This window comes from Typopeltis vanoorti, chromosome 17 (assembly GCF_054136105.1).
Source record: "Typopeltis vanoorti isolate ZY-2024b chromosome 17, IOZ_Tvanoo_1.0, whole genome shotgun sequence".
In the NCBI taxonomy this organism is placed as follows: Eukaryota; Metazoa; Arthropoda; class Arachnida; order Uropygi; family Thelyphonidae; genus Typopeltis; species Typopeltis vanoorti.
Window position 1 is genome coordinate 109,253,818 of NC_143565.1, and position 17,890 is coordinate 109,271,707.

The window sequence follows — 17,890 nt, forward strand, 5'->3', positions numbered from 1 at the left end:
ACCGATTAATTATATATGACTTTTGACTTTTAACAAACCCATGCAAAAAAAGGTTGGAAAAAAATACCATTATCAAATCCTTTTAATCATCATAGTCATCGGAATCGGTGTCCGAATCGCTTTCACTTAAACTGATCACCAAAGGTTCACATAATTCTTCGAAAATTCCGTCTCTGCCCCAATACATATTTTCCAATGAAGTGACATGAAAGCAGTATTTTCCCCAGTTTTGAACTGCAATACATTCGATCGCCTGTTCTAAAAGTTTAAAAAGTTTCGGCATGTCAATATCTCCAGTTTCGTTGCGATGGCGAATGAAACTTTTCACTTCTGCCCATACTCAATAGCATTAATATCGCAATGATATGGTGGTAGCCTCAAAGCTAGAAATCCATGCTCTTTGAGCATCGTGTCGAATTTAAATAGTTTAGTTGTGGACGTATTTGTTTCTTTTGACCAAATTAAGCAATTCAATTTTTCGCATATCTGGGGAATGAGAAATGTTATTTGCAGAGAGCCAATCCATAAGAACTTGCTTCTTATTAGACCAATTTGGAACTTTGTTTGATCGAATAGAGTGATATGAAGCGTTATCAATTATAACAACAGCATTTTTAGGAAGGTTTGGAATCGGTTTTTCTTCTGCCCACTTTTCGAAGATCATAGAATTCATTTGCCTATGGTAATTGGCTTTGTATAGTAAGTTTGAATTCGGTAAAAAAAAAAACCATTTCTCCACCCGCACACAAAATTATTATGCGCCGCGAGGCATTTCCTGTTTGTAGCACTCCACATTCTTCTTTAGACTGCCAACATTTTCCATAAGTTAAATTACTATCAATCCAAGTTTCATCTAGATACACAATCGGTATTTTCTCCTCCCTGAAACGTCTTATTGCTCTCAAATACTGCGTTCTACATAAAACAATATCACTTCGCTCCATGATAAGTTTCCTTTTATTCTGGGACTTTTTAAAACAAAATCCGATTTCATGAAGTATTTTTCTTAAAGTTTCTCTTTTCCAAGGAAAATTAATTTTTTCTTTAAGCACAGGAATCAATTTCGGAACAGTTGGTACTCTTTTCTCGACCACGTAAAATTCGTGAACAGTTCTTATAACGTCTACATCAAAATCATTCAAAGCTACGGTTTCGATGGTTTTCTTTACTCTGGCGCTTTTTTTTTTAGATTTAAATTTTGGCTTACCTTTTGATTCCCTACGAATTCTTTTAACAGTCGATCCCGATACGCCCGCAATTGCACTTCCACGTTTTATGACTTGAGAAAGGGGAACAAGGAGACGATTCTTTTTCGCAAACTGTCAGCACATTATTCAATATTCTTTTGCAAGAGCTACTGAAACGTTTAACAACAGAACTTGTTGACTGTACTGGATCCATCATACAAATTAATAATAAAAAAAAAATGCAAAAACGCGACAACAAAAATCAAGCTAGTACTAGTATAGCGACAGACAAGAAAGCACGTGATTTTGCATGTTGGCGACCAGTTCGTACATCCTTCTTTCTCCCCTTCAGCATCAATCGACTATTCTTGGCAAAATGCCAAGGAGAGATCTACAAACGGTGGGCGAACTATACCAACGCATAGGAAAGTACGGAAGAAATAGCAATGGAAGAATTAGAAAAATAATTTAAAAATTCAAGAAATAAAAAAATCCCAGGCCTGCATGGAATAAATATGAGCTCTTTAAATAGGCAGACAATAGCTTAAAAGAAAATGTACTTAAACTCTTCAATAATATTTTAAAATATCAAAAGAATGGGAAACTGGAGAAGTAATAAATATTCACAAAAAAAGGTCCTGAGGACAAATGTGGAAATTGGAGAGGATTACTCTCTTAACAAGCATCTAAACTAGGGTATATATATATATATACAAACATCTTAAAGAAGAGACAGACTAATTGAACATACAGAAATCATTTAGAAGAGAGGATGCACAGATTTCTCTTTCACAATGCAACAGATCATAGAAAAAAAATAAAAAAATTTAATCTGCCCACTTTTTTTCTATTTATTGACATTATCAAAACCTATAACTATAAATAAAGGAGTAAGACAAGGTTGTGGATTATCCCCAATCCTATTCAACATTTATTTATATAAACAGAATCCTAAAAGAATGGAAAACAATTGTCAAAGATGGATTGAAACTAACAAATAATAATATACAGCTAAGTACTTTACTTTATGCAGATGATCAAGTACTAATCTCAAATTCAGAAGATTAAATTCCAAATTGCAACTAACCATCTAAATGAAAATATCTGAAACAAAAGTTATTTCAATGTGTGGAAACACCATTCAAAAAGTCAAAATTATGCTTAACAATAAAATAATAGAACAAGTTACAGAATTCAAATACTTGAGAAATATAATCTCGCAGAACAATACTGATTCACAATTGGAAGCAAGACTACAAATTTACAATAGAATGAATGGCATAATTAAAAGAAATTTTGGAAAACAAATGACTAAATAAACTCAAGATTACATAATATGAACTCTAAACCATCTCTCAAATTTGGGAGTGAAACCTGGATTCTGAAACAAAGGAACAGACAAAGATTGGAAGCAGCACAGATGGAGTTTCTAATACAACTCCTGAGTCTCACTAGATTAGATAAAAAGAAAAACACAGAAATAAGAACGATTAGATACAAAGAACATCGTACAAGAAATAGAAGAATATGAACAAAATTGGCTACGCCACATAGAAAGGAGGAATAATAATAGGATTTCCAAAGTAGCATATGGATATAAAGATACAGGAAGAAGAGACCGCGGAAGTCCAAGATTAAGGTGGAAAGATCAATTTCATCTGCAGAGCAGGAACAGGATATAAAAAAAAAAAAAAAAAATCTATACCTGAATTGCTCGGACGATGACGATTAAATGTGGAAATATATATAATACAATGAGACGAGTCGATATAAGCAGAGTTGGCTAGAAGTTTTTTGCTGCTTCAAGTTTAAATTGCTAAAATTGGAATTTTTTATTTCATATAATAAAATCTTTTCCTTTACAATCCAACTCTCACCTCCACGTGGTCAACCCTAGAACCCGAGTTGTGTATATATATGTATATATATATATATATATACACACACACACACACACTCTATGTATTTTCCTAGACATACACATGATAGTTTGTAATTTATAAATTAGGCACAGTAAGCGATTAACAATAATAACTAATAATAAAAGTGAACAATTATGACAACATACCGTAATAAAGCTATGTGAATGGAATTTTAACAACCTCAGTATACATATACATGTGTGGCTTTCTCCACCTTTGCAACGAGTTGGCCTGGTGTTGGACTACCTCTGGGATCAGCAGAATTGTCTATTACTAAAACGAAAGAGCCATAGGCTTCAGTTCGGCGTTGTAAATTGCATAGGCAAAGTGGATCTTAGATCCAACATTATTTCAAAGCCGAATGTTTGTAAAATCTATTAAAATTCCGTAAGTCTTCGGACTGGGGTTGGATTACCTCGGATAAGCGGTGGGACTACTGTATCTGGAATGTTGCTACTTAAAATGTCATGAGTATCCATCACACATATAAAAATCTAGACAAAACCCTAATAGAAAGAAATACAATAAGCACTAATAAAAAATAAAGAAAAAACAAAAAAGGTTCAGATGGAACGGATACTCTCATCTATATCCACAGTGGAGTCCAAAAGGAAGAAAGATCAAAAGGAGGAATAATGATTTTTATTCACAAATCACACAAAAAAAAATATCACACATTATAAATACTGGAGCGAGGGAATTCTACAACTAAGATTACAAATAAGCCGCGGTTTCCTGACTATTGTCGGTGTCTATGCCCGAGAGCAATGCCTTTTATTCAGATTTACAAAAAAATAGTTTTTTCTCAGATACTTGATCAACATTTCCCAAATAGTCAATTCGCATAAAATTGATAATCATTTGGGTTTATTTTATTTATAATGGGAGATTTCAATTTTAATACCAGAGTAGGGAACATTCCACTAAGTACAAAAACAGGAACAAATAGTGAAACTACGTGCAATAAAAATGGATACAAACTTACGGATTTTTTCACATATAATAAAAAAAAATTAATAATACTTTTTTTTCAAAGCATAAAGATTGTCATAAATTCACTTGGGAAACAAGAAATCTTAAAAAGCACAATAGACTGTATATAGCTAATACGAAAACAGTTCATATGATGCTAGATTGTCGGGTATTTAGAAGTGAAGAAATAGAATTTTTATCTCCTACAAGGAAAATTAAGACTACCTGTAAGGGTGGTTTAATACTGACCAAATCAGTGCTAAGAGAACAGCAATCTTTTACTTCAACTCTTCGATGATAAAAGTATTAAAAGTATGAGATAAAAGTATTAACTACCTTTATTTGCAAAGAATAAATAGAGAACTAGAGCAAATAAAAGAAAGTGATATACATTGGAATACATCAATCCCTCGATTAGTGCGCCTAATGCGTTCTTTAAAACACGCGCGTTAATCCAAAGCGCACTAATCGAATATAATAACCTATGGGAAAAAGTAGAATTCGTTTCTCAAATTTCTTTTTTTGAACCTTAATTTTTTTAATAAAAGAATTAAGGTATGTCCCAGGGCCTAGTTAAAGGAAAACCATGAAGTTAAAACACAATGAAACATATTCAGAATATAAATTTTATATTATTCTACTTCTTAACAAAGAATTGAGCTAAAGTAGTTTGTTGGGCATTTTGTTTCTTTTTTTTCATACAACCGACGGTATATATATAGCCCTATTGCCTCTTCTACTGTTCTGCAAATTTTACTGCTGCTCTCTTCATCAGGGTCAGCCTCGAAGCATTGCTGCTTAAAAACTTCGATGGTACGAAAAATATTTTCCAATTGTTTCTGTGAAATGTCTTTTGGCTGACTATCAGTGGTTAAATTGTCTTCTGTATCTTCCCGCTGCATCTAAATTTAGGTTGGAATCGCTCAGTTCTTCAGAATGAGATTTAATTGACTCTTGGATCATTATCATTGAAGGGGAGAAAGAAATGAAGGACGTACGAATTGGTCGCCAACACGAGAAATCACGTGCTTTATAGATAAAATTTCCCAACTGTTATACAAGCAAAATAGTTACCACTTTAAAAACTACAATGATCATAAAAAAGAAGTTAATTTTCCGACGTGTAATAATACAACTCATCCCAGAAGACCGATTGATTACCCTATTATCAGAATGGATTCTCCTTTTTGTGACATGCACAGAAGTTTCGAAGGGTCTCGAATCTTACTATAGCAGACGACATAAATTTTGGCGGTAAAAGTTTAGAACAGGGAAGTAGTATAGTATGCCATTAAAAATAACTAAAATGTTTTAAATCGGTAATAAAATTATTTCATTCTGGTGAGTGATTTTTTAAAAATAGTTAGCCATAAAAATGTATAGATAGAAAATTTTTTACAATCTGTAACATTTATTTTTAATATAGGCGCACTAATCGAATTTGGGTATCGAAAACGCACTAATCAAGGGATTAATGTAATTTTAAAAAAAAATGTATTAATAAATGCAACAACAGAATAGCTCTGAACAAAAAAAATAAATGTAAGAGGAAAAAGGCATTAAGAAACTGGGATGAAAGCATTAAAGGAATCAAAGACAAGAATGAAGTGTAAACAATGGATAGACATAAAATCATTACAAGCAAAAATTAATTATAAATACAAAACAGTAAAAGCATAAGAGATTAGAGAATCATGGGTTAACTGCATAGCAAAATTAGATCTTACAGCACTGAGACCAAACACACACAAAATTCTAAGCAATATGAACAAGAAGGAAAAAGTGAAACTTGAAATAATGAAAGAGAAAACCGGGCTGAACTTCTTTCGAAATTTATCGCGAGATAATAATGAATCTCTAACTGATAACTGATATAATGCTAACTACTTACTGTACAGTGGAAGGAATGACATTACAAGAAATCCAACATGCAATGCAGTTAAAGCAAATCAGTAAAAATCCCCTGAGGAAGATGAAATAAAAATAAATATTGAACTTATAAAGCAAATCAGTAAAAATCCCCTGAGGAAGATGAAATAAAAATAAATATTGAACTTATATAATATACAGGGATCCTATTCATCAAACGACTTTTAAAATTATTTAACAATACTTGGCAGCAAGGAAATATCCCAGAAAGTTGGATTAAGACAATTACCATCTCAATATATAAAAAATGTGCGAAGTACATCTGAAAAAGAGGAATAAGTTATCATCCCAATAAATAAATATATTGCTCTTCCTCTTATTCCTCTTATATTTTTATATATAAAAATATAAGAGGAATAAGTTTCCTGAATACTGGTTATAAGTTATATGCATGAATATTAACTTCGAAGCGTAAATCATATGTTGAGAACAAAATGACTTCCGAAAAAGACGATCATGCATTGACCCAGCTTTTAAATTAAAAATCATAATGGAAAAACATTACGAATACAACACAGCATTTGTAGACTACCAGAAAGCCTTTGACAGAGAAACTGGATCGTACTCAGGAATCTAAACATTCCAAATTAGCTGCTTGCTGCAATAACTACAGGTGTCAGAACAACCAAATACCAATAAGGATCAATGAAAAAGTTACATAATGGAAATCAATAAACGGTGGGGGGGGAATGCCAAAGGATTGGCATGCCGGGAGCGAAGAGGATAAGTAAGTATATATATCTATATATATATATATAGATATAGATATACTTAGCTATCCTCTTCGCTCCCTGCAGAGCATAGGGCGTCATAGGGAGGGATTCAGAGCTCTTGTTCTGAATAGGGATTCAGAACGCTTGCGCTAAACTTTAAGGGGTGATATAACACACCTAAACAAGCACTTTTCGTCATACAACACAATGCATGGTCCAAAATCGGCGAAGCTCTAGGGGGGTAGCAAATACTGTGTCAGGAAATGAAGAAACACAAGAATGACAGAGGAGATTTGAAACAATTGCAGAAATTACAGAACATAAATTAAAGAATTTTATTAAACAAATTACAGAAGCTGCTCAAAAGAGCGACCGCCAACATTACTGCAGACTTCACACTTTTGACGTAGTGATTGGCGTCCACTGGCGAAAACACCAGGGATTGCTCGTACAGTGGCTGCAGCAATAGAAATATTGGCAATAAGGTCCTCATTGGAATCTATGAGGCTATTGTAGATCAGGTTTTTAATATGGCCCCATAGGAAACATAGGAAATAATCCAGCATGAGAGATCGTGGCGGTCAAGCGATGAGACCACCCCGACAAGTCCATCATCCTGGAAATATTGGATGCAACATTTCCAGGACGATGGATTGGTCGCACATCCATGATAAAATGGGGTAGCGCTCCGTCGTGTTGGAACCACATACGTGTTTGAATGTTTGCTGTTCAGTAATTCTGGCAAGACCTTGTAAAAATACGAGTTACGTTCTCCCATTCAGTCATGCTGGCAGAAGGTATAGGCCAATCAAATGGTCATGTAGGATTGCAGCCCAAACATTTATGGAGAAACGCCACTGGTACGGATGTGGACGTGTGGCGTGCAGACAGATTGCTGCTCACCCACACATGATAATTGGGTATTGAAAATGCCCTCACGTGTAAAGGTGCATTTGTCAGTAAATAAGACGTGCATCAAAATCAGACTGCACTGCTGCAGGAACCACTGTGCCAAATCCACAAGAGACCGGTAATCTGCAGGTGTCAAGCGAGTTCTACGAGATTACACCCCTGCATGGCAGGGGTGTAATCTCGTAGAACTCTCCACACCGTCGATTGGGGCACATATATGGCATGGGAAATTGCCCGCGTGCAACATTCGGGACGATCTGCAACCCTGCGTAGAATTTCCTCTGCAACACGTGGAGTCCTTGCACGCCCTGTATCCTGCAAGCCGCTGACAAAGGAACCAATTTCGCACGGATACCGGTGCAAGCGCTGAAAGGTGTTAGGATCAGGCACGAGTCTGGTCAGAAAGCGCCCTCGGTACAGTCTTTGGGCTTCCCTCGCATTCCCGTCCGCAGCTCCGTAAATGAAGTGTATGTCAGCCTTCTCCTGATTTGTGAAAGAATCCATCCTTTTTGCACTCCACAGTACTGCAAAAACCAGCACTTATAAGTGTTCACAGGAAAGCGCCCTCTAGCGCCTTACCGCTTGAATTCGGACCATGCATGACGAAAAATGCTTGTTTAGGTGTGTTCTATCACCCCTTAAAGTTTGGCCCAAGAGTTCTGAATCACCCTGTAGATGAAAAAGTAAAGAAAGAAGAAAATATAAAACCGGCATTTAAACTGGATCGCGGAGCTGCACTTAATACCCGTTTGTTTGCGGATGACCAGATAATCACAGCAAGAAGTGAAGATGAACTCCAAAGATCAATATGCGCCTTAAAGATAAGTGCAAAGAAATTTCGAATGCAAATATCAACAGACAAATGAAAAAACCGTGGCTTTTAACATTCGGGAGCTCGCAGCGGTAATTTTGCAGCGTAGGTGACGGTGTAGACGGTGTATTTGAGAGATTCATTCATTACTAGTATGTGTTAAAATACAAGAAAACATTTTGCAGCGTAGGTGACGGTGTATTTGAGAGATTCATTCATTACTAGTATGTGTTAAAATACAAGAAAACATAAAGGAAAAACACTGCGATTATAATTCATGATGGTACAAATTAAGTGAATATTGAATCCAACATTATTTCATAGCCGAATATGGAAACGACAAGAGTTTCGTGCCGAAACTCTTTTATAGTTTAAAAACTTTTATAGTTTCTTTTATAGAAACTATAAAAGTTTATGCGGATGCAAGCATAATCAACCTTATGGGCAACTCGTAGTAAAGGTGGAGTAAGCTCCAGATCACTTTCCTTAGTATTTTCCATAATGTGAAGCACATTTCCTAGAGGACATTTATGATAAGCCTTTGGCTCCCTATTTCTCTAATATAATATATGATAGTTTATTTATTTTCAGTTACAATCTAAAAATTATTGAACAAAGAATTTTTAAAAAAAATTAAACCATACTATTCTGACATCGGAGTTTGTTGTATATCTCTCAGATACAATTTACTGCCAAATATCACAAACCTCAACATGTGTTAAACCAAAGTTACAGCAAAAAAACTGCAGTAATTTCTTTTCCTTCTTCTTTTTCCTTTCATTCTTCCTTTCCAGGCCAAGTGGCCTGTTCCCGACTCATTTCCATGTTTTTAAGTTTCTTCCTTTGCATCGAGTATCTTTTGGGTGGTAATTTAGAATTTGTTTAGGTATTCTGCTTCTATTCATTCTCAATGTGCGTTCTTTCCATTTTTCTCTACAGCACATAACTGTTTCATTTAGAGGAGTTGTAATTCTAAGTTTATTTCGGATTTCTGTGCTTTTTATTTTGTCCATTATTGTGACTCCTTCAGTTTTCCGCAGAAATTTCATTTCGAATGATTCAATTCCCTTCTATCGTCTGCTTTTTTCATTGTCAATATCTTACTGTCATAAAGTAAGGTAGGTTTAGCTACTGTATTGTAGATTCTTATTCGTGTGTGTATTTGTACTTAATTGGGTTAAATTTTTTTATTTATAATGCCTGTTACTTTTAAAAAGTTTGATGGCTTCGGTTCTATATCAGCTTCATTTTCATATGACATTGTGTATCCTAAATATTTGAATGTATTTACTTGCTCTATTATTTTGTTGCTTATTACTATTTGGCTTCTTATTGTATCAGCTCCTTTGAAGGCCATGACTTTTGTTTTGTCTTTTGATATTTCCATACCATATGCCCAGTGGCGGATTTAGGCACAGGCGGAGGAGGCGGCCGCCTCGGATCGCGCAAGGCTAGGAGTCCCCCGCCCGTACTATATATATATTTTTAGTAAAGATTTGAAAAACGAATATTCCATTTTGTTTCAATTTTGTCTTAATTCTTGGAACTACTGTCTGTACTGTTCTTTACTTGTAACTATATAATAAAATAAAATTATTTTCATTTTTGTTTTCCAAATCGACCGCTTCAAATAAAGGCGGTGTAAATGGCTAAGGAACCAGTGAAATTCTTGTAAACTTCAGTGTCCTTTATCCTTTGTTGTGGTTCGGTTATTTGTAATTGTAATTATAATTATAAAATAATTGTTTTGAATATACAGTAAAACCCCGAAGTTACGCGGTAGGTTTGACCAACAAAAAGCGCAAGTCGAATTCGCGTAACTCGGGGTATAATTTTGCATGTAATTTATATATACAAACATACAATTGGGACCAAAGGTTTACAACACGTTAAGAAATATAATCATAATTGTAGTTTTTCGAACATAAAAAAAATAAAGTTATTTCGATGTCAATGGTTTCATAAAATCTAATAGATTCGTCTGACGACATAACGTCTTTTTCTTGTCATGCAAAATTTCTTCATAGCAAGCTAATGAATTTTTTATTCCTTGCCTTGTGGCTACAATTCGTTCCTCGTTAGAATCTATGTCCTCCAGAATCTGTAAACCTTTCTTTTATGATTGTTCTTACTGTGAATTCCTGTAGATCGAACTTCTTTGCTAGCTCACACATTTTCATTCCGCCTTCAAAATCCTTAATAATGTTGAGCTTTGTTTTCAAAGTCAATGTTTTTCTTTTCTTTCTAGCAGTAGAAGAATTGGACTTGCTTCTTTTGGATGACATTATTATTTTTTATGTGATAAAATTTTTATCAAGAACATAACATTAAACAATCGCAAGGTTTGTAGACTATAAAAATTGTGTATGAATGGAGATCGCGCGAAACACGTCAGTGCTTGTTCACAGCATGTGCGACACTGGCGAATGCGACCGCCGCCTGAAAGATACGACTAGTGGTGAGGCGTGAACTAGGACGGGAATACGTACATATAAGAGACCGCGTAACTACAGATTCGCGTAAGTCGGGGTATGACTGTATATGCATATTTAATATTTTAGCCATGAAACGAACGTATTTGTCCGGGGCAGAAAAAAGAAAACGATGAAAAAAAAAAAAGAAAAATTATCGCTCTCTCAAAAAAACTCCTTGGATGTTTTTTTTTTTTTACTTCATCTTCATCTAAATTTCAGAGCAACGAAGATCGTCAACCAACACGTGATGAACAAGACGAAAAATAAGAAGATAGTCTAAAAATGATAACATAATAGAAAATGAAGAAATAACCGACAATGCTGAACTTGAACGAGATGTGCAAGACAGAGGAAAATGCCGAAGAAGAAAAAGAACGAGGTGCTGATGCAGATCAACATAAGCAGACTCTGATAATTTTCCAAAAGATATCGCTTTATGGCTGTGCAAAATATCGGAGAATATGGTAAATTACTTTATAAATAATAAACCGTACAATATCGGAGACATAACATTTTTAAAATTTGGATATTATGGCAGAAATCAGAAGTACTACAGAAATATTTCAAGTGTTAATTTTTACTGCAAAAAAGCAAATGCGCAAAAGAATATCGAGAATGGCTTATTTTTTCAGAAAGTAGCAAAATGGTTTAGTGCTATGTTTGCAAACTTTTTACACGTTCTATTACTAAATTTAGTACAGGATACAATGATTGGAAAAATCTTAAACGCGCATTGAAAGAACACGAATGCTCTAAAGAACATATTTCCTCAATGTTGATTTAAAAAAAAAAGATTGTCGATAACTGGACGTATTGATTCTCATTTGATTAATCAGATTAATATTGAACAAAAATATTGGCGAGATATTTTAAAAAGAATTGTAGCCACAGTAAAGTTGTTAGCAATTTTGTGTTTAGGATTTCGGGAACACAGAGAAGATGAAAGTGTTGGTGGTGTTAACAAAAGAGGAAATTTTATGACTTGTATAGAATATTTATTACAGTTTGATGAGTTCATTAAAAATCATTTAACAAGATATGATAATATCGGAAGCGGGAAGCTTAATTACTCATCTCATACGATATGTGATGAATTTATTGCTTTAATGGGGACTGAAGTAAAGGAGAAATTAATTTTGGAAGTTAGAGAAGCTCTGTATTATTCGTTGATCGTCGATTCCACACCCGATGTGAGCCACATGGACCAGTTAACTTTTATATGGAGATATGTAAACAGTAAAGGAGATGTGCTGAACGGTGTTTTGGTCTTCTGCAATTAAATAACCATTGCCCAAAAAATTTAGAGGAACACGTTTTTAACAATTTAAATGCTCTATCTTTAGATATAAAAATTGTCGTGGCCAAATATACGACAATGCGGCAAATATAATGGTCTACAAGCAAGAATTAACATGTTGAACGAATCAGCAATTTTCATTCCATGTTCCACTCCCACACTTAACATTATTGGAAACTCTGCTGCAGAAGCTTGTTCAAAGGCTGTTTATTATTTCGATTTCGTATAGAACGTATATACTTTTTTTTTCTAAATCTACGCAACGATGGAATTTACTTAGACAGTTTTGCCGATACAAATTCCAAACATATTAAAAGAATCAGCGACACAAGATGGTCATCACGAGCTGATGCCGTATCTGCTTTGCGATTAAATTATAAACATATTAAAACTGTTCTTATTAAAATAGGCTAAAATGAACTTGAAAAACCAGATAATAGATTGCAAGCCAAAACATTGTCAAAATATTTCGATAAATACGAAATTACAGTGCAATATTATGGGATAGATTATTGCAAGGAATAAATAACACAAGTCTTTCGCTTCAAGAACTTCAAACACATTTGTTGCAGTGTGTAAAACTTTTAAAATCTTTGCATAATTTTATAATGCACGTACGAAATGATTTTGAAACCATAGAACGACAAGCAAATCTTAAAAGTTTATTTTTCACTTGGTTAGACTATAATAAATTTAGTTTAATCCTTTATCCAAGTGAGAGCAAACAAAATTTGCACCGGAAAATATCTTCAGGACTGAATATGGTGTTGTACTACCTTACCTAGGTAAGTAGTACAACACCAGGCAACTCGTAGCAAAGGTGGAGCAAGCTACCAACACTCCAATCCCAGTATCTCCCATAATGCAAAACACATCTCCTTGCGGATATGTATAATATTATGCATTAAGGGATTGGTCACTACCCAGACTAGTTTCGACCTTTTTTGAGGTCTCTTCAGTGGGAGCCAGGCCCGGGTTGGAGATTCCAGGCAGAAGCAATAACAATAGTGGCCAATCCCTTAATGCATAATATTATACATATCCGCAAGGAGATGTGTTTTGCATTATGGGAAGCTTGCTCCACCTTTGCTACGAGTTGCCTGGTGTTGTACTACTTACCCAGATAAGATAGTACAACTCTATATTCAGTCCTGAAGATATTTTCAGGCGCAAACTTTGTTTGCTCTTACTTGGATAAAGGATTAAACTAAATTTATTATGACAAGCAAATCTATTAACTGATGAAACAAATTATGAAATAAACCGAATAAAGAAACAAAAAAGACATTTGATGAATTAAATACAGCATCAAATAACACGAAAACGAGACAATTCTAACAGGTCGCAAATTGTTCATCGTAGAAAATCATAATATGATTTGTGATAGATTGAGTACCGAAATTTCCACCAAAATTAATGTGTTAAGTCATTTTCAATTATTTTTTGATCACGATATGAGTAAAGACGACATAAACGATTGCATTTCTAAATTGGGAAATATATATACGAATGATTATTATAATTACGGCTATTATAGCCTGTTTTTGTTTAGGAGTGTCCCTTATTTTAAATACATTGGCTATTATTAGTCAAAAAAGGGTATATATATTTTAGGGCATTATGGGTGAGTATAGAAGGCAATTAAGGTAGAATAAAAGAGGTGGAAAAATTTGGTACATACCTCGTTTTCATACTAGGATGTCTCCCAATTTCATGATCTTGCTGAAGGTTGTTTATAACGACGGGGAGGAGGAAGGGAGCGTGGGGATCTTATTATTAAAATGTATTTTGTGTGACGGAGGGGGAAGTAGGGAGTGGTATTGAGTAGAGAGCCAATGGTGGTGGGTTTTATGGTTACAAGCCACAATATAAATTAGGTATAGTTTCTGGGAAAATCCCATGCTACTCCTCTTAAACACTATTATTATAATTACGGCTATTATAGCCTTTAAAATAAGGGACTCTCCTAAACAAAAACAGGCTATAATAGCCATAATTATAATAATAGTGTTTAAGAGGAGTAGCATGGGATTTCCCCAGAAACTATACCTAATTTATATTGTGGTTTGTAACCATAAAACCCTTCTACCATTGGCTCTCTACTCAATACCACCCCGTTCTTTCCCCTCCGTCACACAAAACACACTTTAATAATAAGATTCCCATGCTTCTTTCCTTCCCTCCCCATCGGTCCGCACCCTGTTAACCCTGACCCAGTTTCCCCATAAGTAAACCCTTCCCCTTCTCTCCTCCCACCCGAAAAGCGCCCTTAAACGCAATAATATATATATATATATATATATATATATATATATATATATATTATTAATAAAAAACCCAGGTTTCCAAATTTATTTTTCCCGCGTCAACCCCCCCACGCTCCGTTCCCCCCTCCTTATTAACAATCTTCAGCAGGATCATGAAATTGGAGACATCCTAGTATCAAAACAAGGTATGTACAAAAATTTTCCGCTCTTTTATTCTGCTATAATTGCCTTCTATACTCACCCATAATGCCCTAAAATATATATACCCTTTTTTGACTAATAATAGCCAATGTATTTAAAATAAGGGACACTCCTAAACAAAAACAGGCTATAATAGCCGTAATTATAATAATAGAGTTTAAGAGGAGTAGCATGGGAATTTTCCCAGAAACTATACCTAATTTATAAGAATGATATTGAAATTAGCTATTTCAATGACGAAGTGCATCATTTCTTAAAATACATAAAAGAAGAAAAAATCGCATGTCCATTTCAAATGTACAAAACAATCATTAATGTATTGCAATCAACTTTTTCCAAAGGTAGAAACAACACTAAATTTTTTTTTAACAATTCCTATTTGTAATGCTTCTGCGGAAAGATCTTTTCCCGTCCTTAAGCATGTCAAGAATTATTTAAGAAATTCATTGGGCAAAATCGACTATCAAATTTGTCACTGATGTTTATTGAAAATCCTGTATTACAAGAATTAGAATTTGATTTATTAATTGACAAATTTGCTGCTGCAAAAAGTAGAAAAGTGCCAGTATAATTTCATAAAATACTTATGTACAAAATATAGACTGTCCCTGAATGTGATTATAATATTATCGGATTGTTCCTATAATATGTAATATACAATTAAAGTTACCTACCTATTTTCATATTTATATGTATACACAACATTTTATAATTTTTGGTGTGAAGTAATTATTGTTATGTATGTATGTGTATGCATTGTGCAATTATACAAAAAATATTTTAAAAAAATTAAAATGAATTGTTTGTAACTTAATAATTTAAAGGGCCCCGAAAATCGCAAACGCCTCGGGCCCCTTAATGCCTAAATCCGCCACTGCATATGCCTTTATCAGATTATTTAGACTGCATAATGATTTTTGTAGTTCATCTTCATTGTTTCGAAGGATTATTTGGTCATCAGCAAAAATAGAGTAGCTAATCTGCTGTTACAGTTTATCATGAATCCCCCTTCAGTAGTTATCTTCCATTCTTTTATGATTTTATCTATGTATATATTAAATAAAACCGGTGAGAGAGGGCAACACTGAAGTACTCCTCTATTTATTGATTTCCAGCTTCATGTTAAATTATTGTACTTCACAGGCATTTTATTATCTTGATATAAAGCTCTAAACAGTTCGGTTGGTATTTCATATTCTTCCAGGATTTCCCATTGTTTTTCTCTGATAATTTTATCAAATGCTTTGGTGTAATCTATAAAAGCTAATTTAAAAAAAAAACAGTGAGAGAGAGAGAAGTTTATCGCATTCATCTGCTTAACGTGTGAACACATTATTAGCTTAGGCGAGACTTTGCTATCAGATGATGATGATGATGATGACAAGGTATTCAGTTAAGACAGGAAGTAGACAGAGGAAGTCCTGGAGAAAAGGAAGAGTTTTACCGCCAGCCAAATTAAGTTCATCATGGGATGATGAAGATTCAGAATGAAAGAAACGGAAGACATACGAAACTATGTGGTTTGAGTCGAGCACAAGCAGAATTGAATATAAATTATTTTTTTGCTTTGGTTTTAGGTAACGCGGATGCATACGAAAGTGAATTGTAAACGCAGATTAACGCAGCAGGTGACGATGATGATAAGGGGATGTTGGCTGTAGACTGAATGCAGGAAAAAGAAAATGTGGACAGAGAAATCAATTTATGCACTTAAGATGATCAATTCTGTCGATGAAATAGCCTCGGAAGCGGGCCGACATTAATGAACAGCCCAGTGGGGGATAATTGAAGCGATCAGTGATGCAGGCGAATTTCGGAGATGGAAGGATGCTGATGATAGCAAGTGGAGGAACTGCGAGAAGGGACTATTCTAACACGGCATCTATTCAGGAAGACTTAACACGTGCTGGCGCTTGGAACACAAGAGAACGAATGCCAAATGAATGTTGTCAAATGCAAGGGAAATATCGCTGGGAATAGGTTGCAAGACATCGGGGTCGCATTTGTACTTTTGGAGGCCTCAAAAGAACAAGTCTGTTTCAGTTAATCAAATTCACACGCATTTTTTTTTTATGTTATTGAAAATAAAAGTCCACATTTCCATAATAATTCATATTAATAAAATTAAAATAACACAATATTAGTATGCATGTATTTGCATTTTTTTAAAAAGTAAAAAATAAATTTAAAAAAAAATTAACTGAAAGTTTTTTTTTTTTCTGGCTTTGGTTTTAGGAAATATATCTATAATATCATGATAATGAATCGAATCCATTACATCTGATTCAATTGCGTAATAATGAGAGGTCACTTATTTTATTTTGGTGCAAGTTGCTTCTTAAATTTTTTATTTGTTTCAACACTGAAAATGAGCGTTCAGCACTTGCATTTGAAATAGGCATCGTCAAAAATATTTTTTAAATTGTTTCTACGCTCGGAAAAGTAGACTTAAACCCATTATTGTAAATTGCTTAACTTCATCAATAAATTTTTCTGTGTCGATATCAGTCCCATAATTTTGTAAAAGTTTGTTAATACTAGTCTTGTACTTGTCTTGATCTTTCTTCAAAAACATGTCAAACATATCTAATATGTCTAAATAGCTTTTTTTTGCCTCTTTCATTGGTTTCCAAAATTAGCTTATCGCAAATAACATTAAAAGTCGTTAGATAAGAAACTTCGTCACACATTTTTTTTTCGTTTTTTCACTCTTTCCTTCTCAACGTTAAATTTTGTCTCATCTGTTAATAAATTCGCTTCTTCATTTGAAGCAGCAAAACTATTTCTTATATCTAAAATAAAACCAACTAAAGACTGTAACAAATTATTAGCTAACAACAAATCCATATCGTGATCTTATAGAGATTTACTAGCAGCATTTATTCGTTGTAAAATTTTGCCCCACACAACTCTTTAAAAATTGCTGTTTTTGAATTGTCAAAATGTTCAGCCGATGATGAGCTCTCTAATTTAGAAATAATTTTTTCATGAGGAGAAATGGATACTTCAAGTAATGCCTCATTAACTTGTTTATAGCATCTGCTCTTGCAGACCATCTCGTTTCACTCAGTCTTTTAACTGTTAAAGATTTTTTCTAAATGTTTAAGGAGTATACCCTATCTTCTTGTTGAAGATGAAAAGTAATTATGTACATTTTGAATAAAACAAAAATATTGCACTGCTTCCGGACAAGATTCCATGGCAT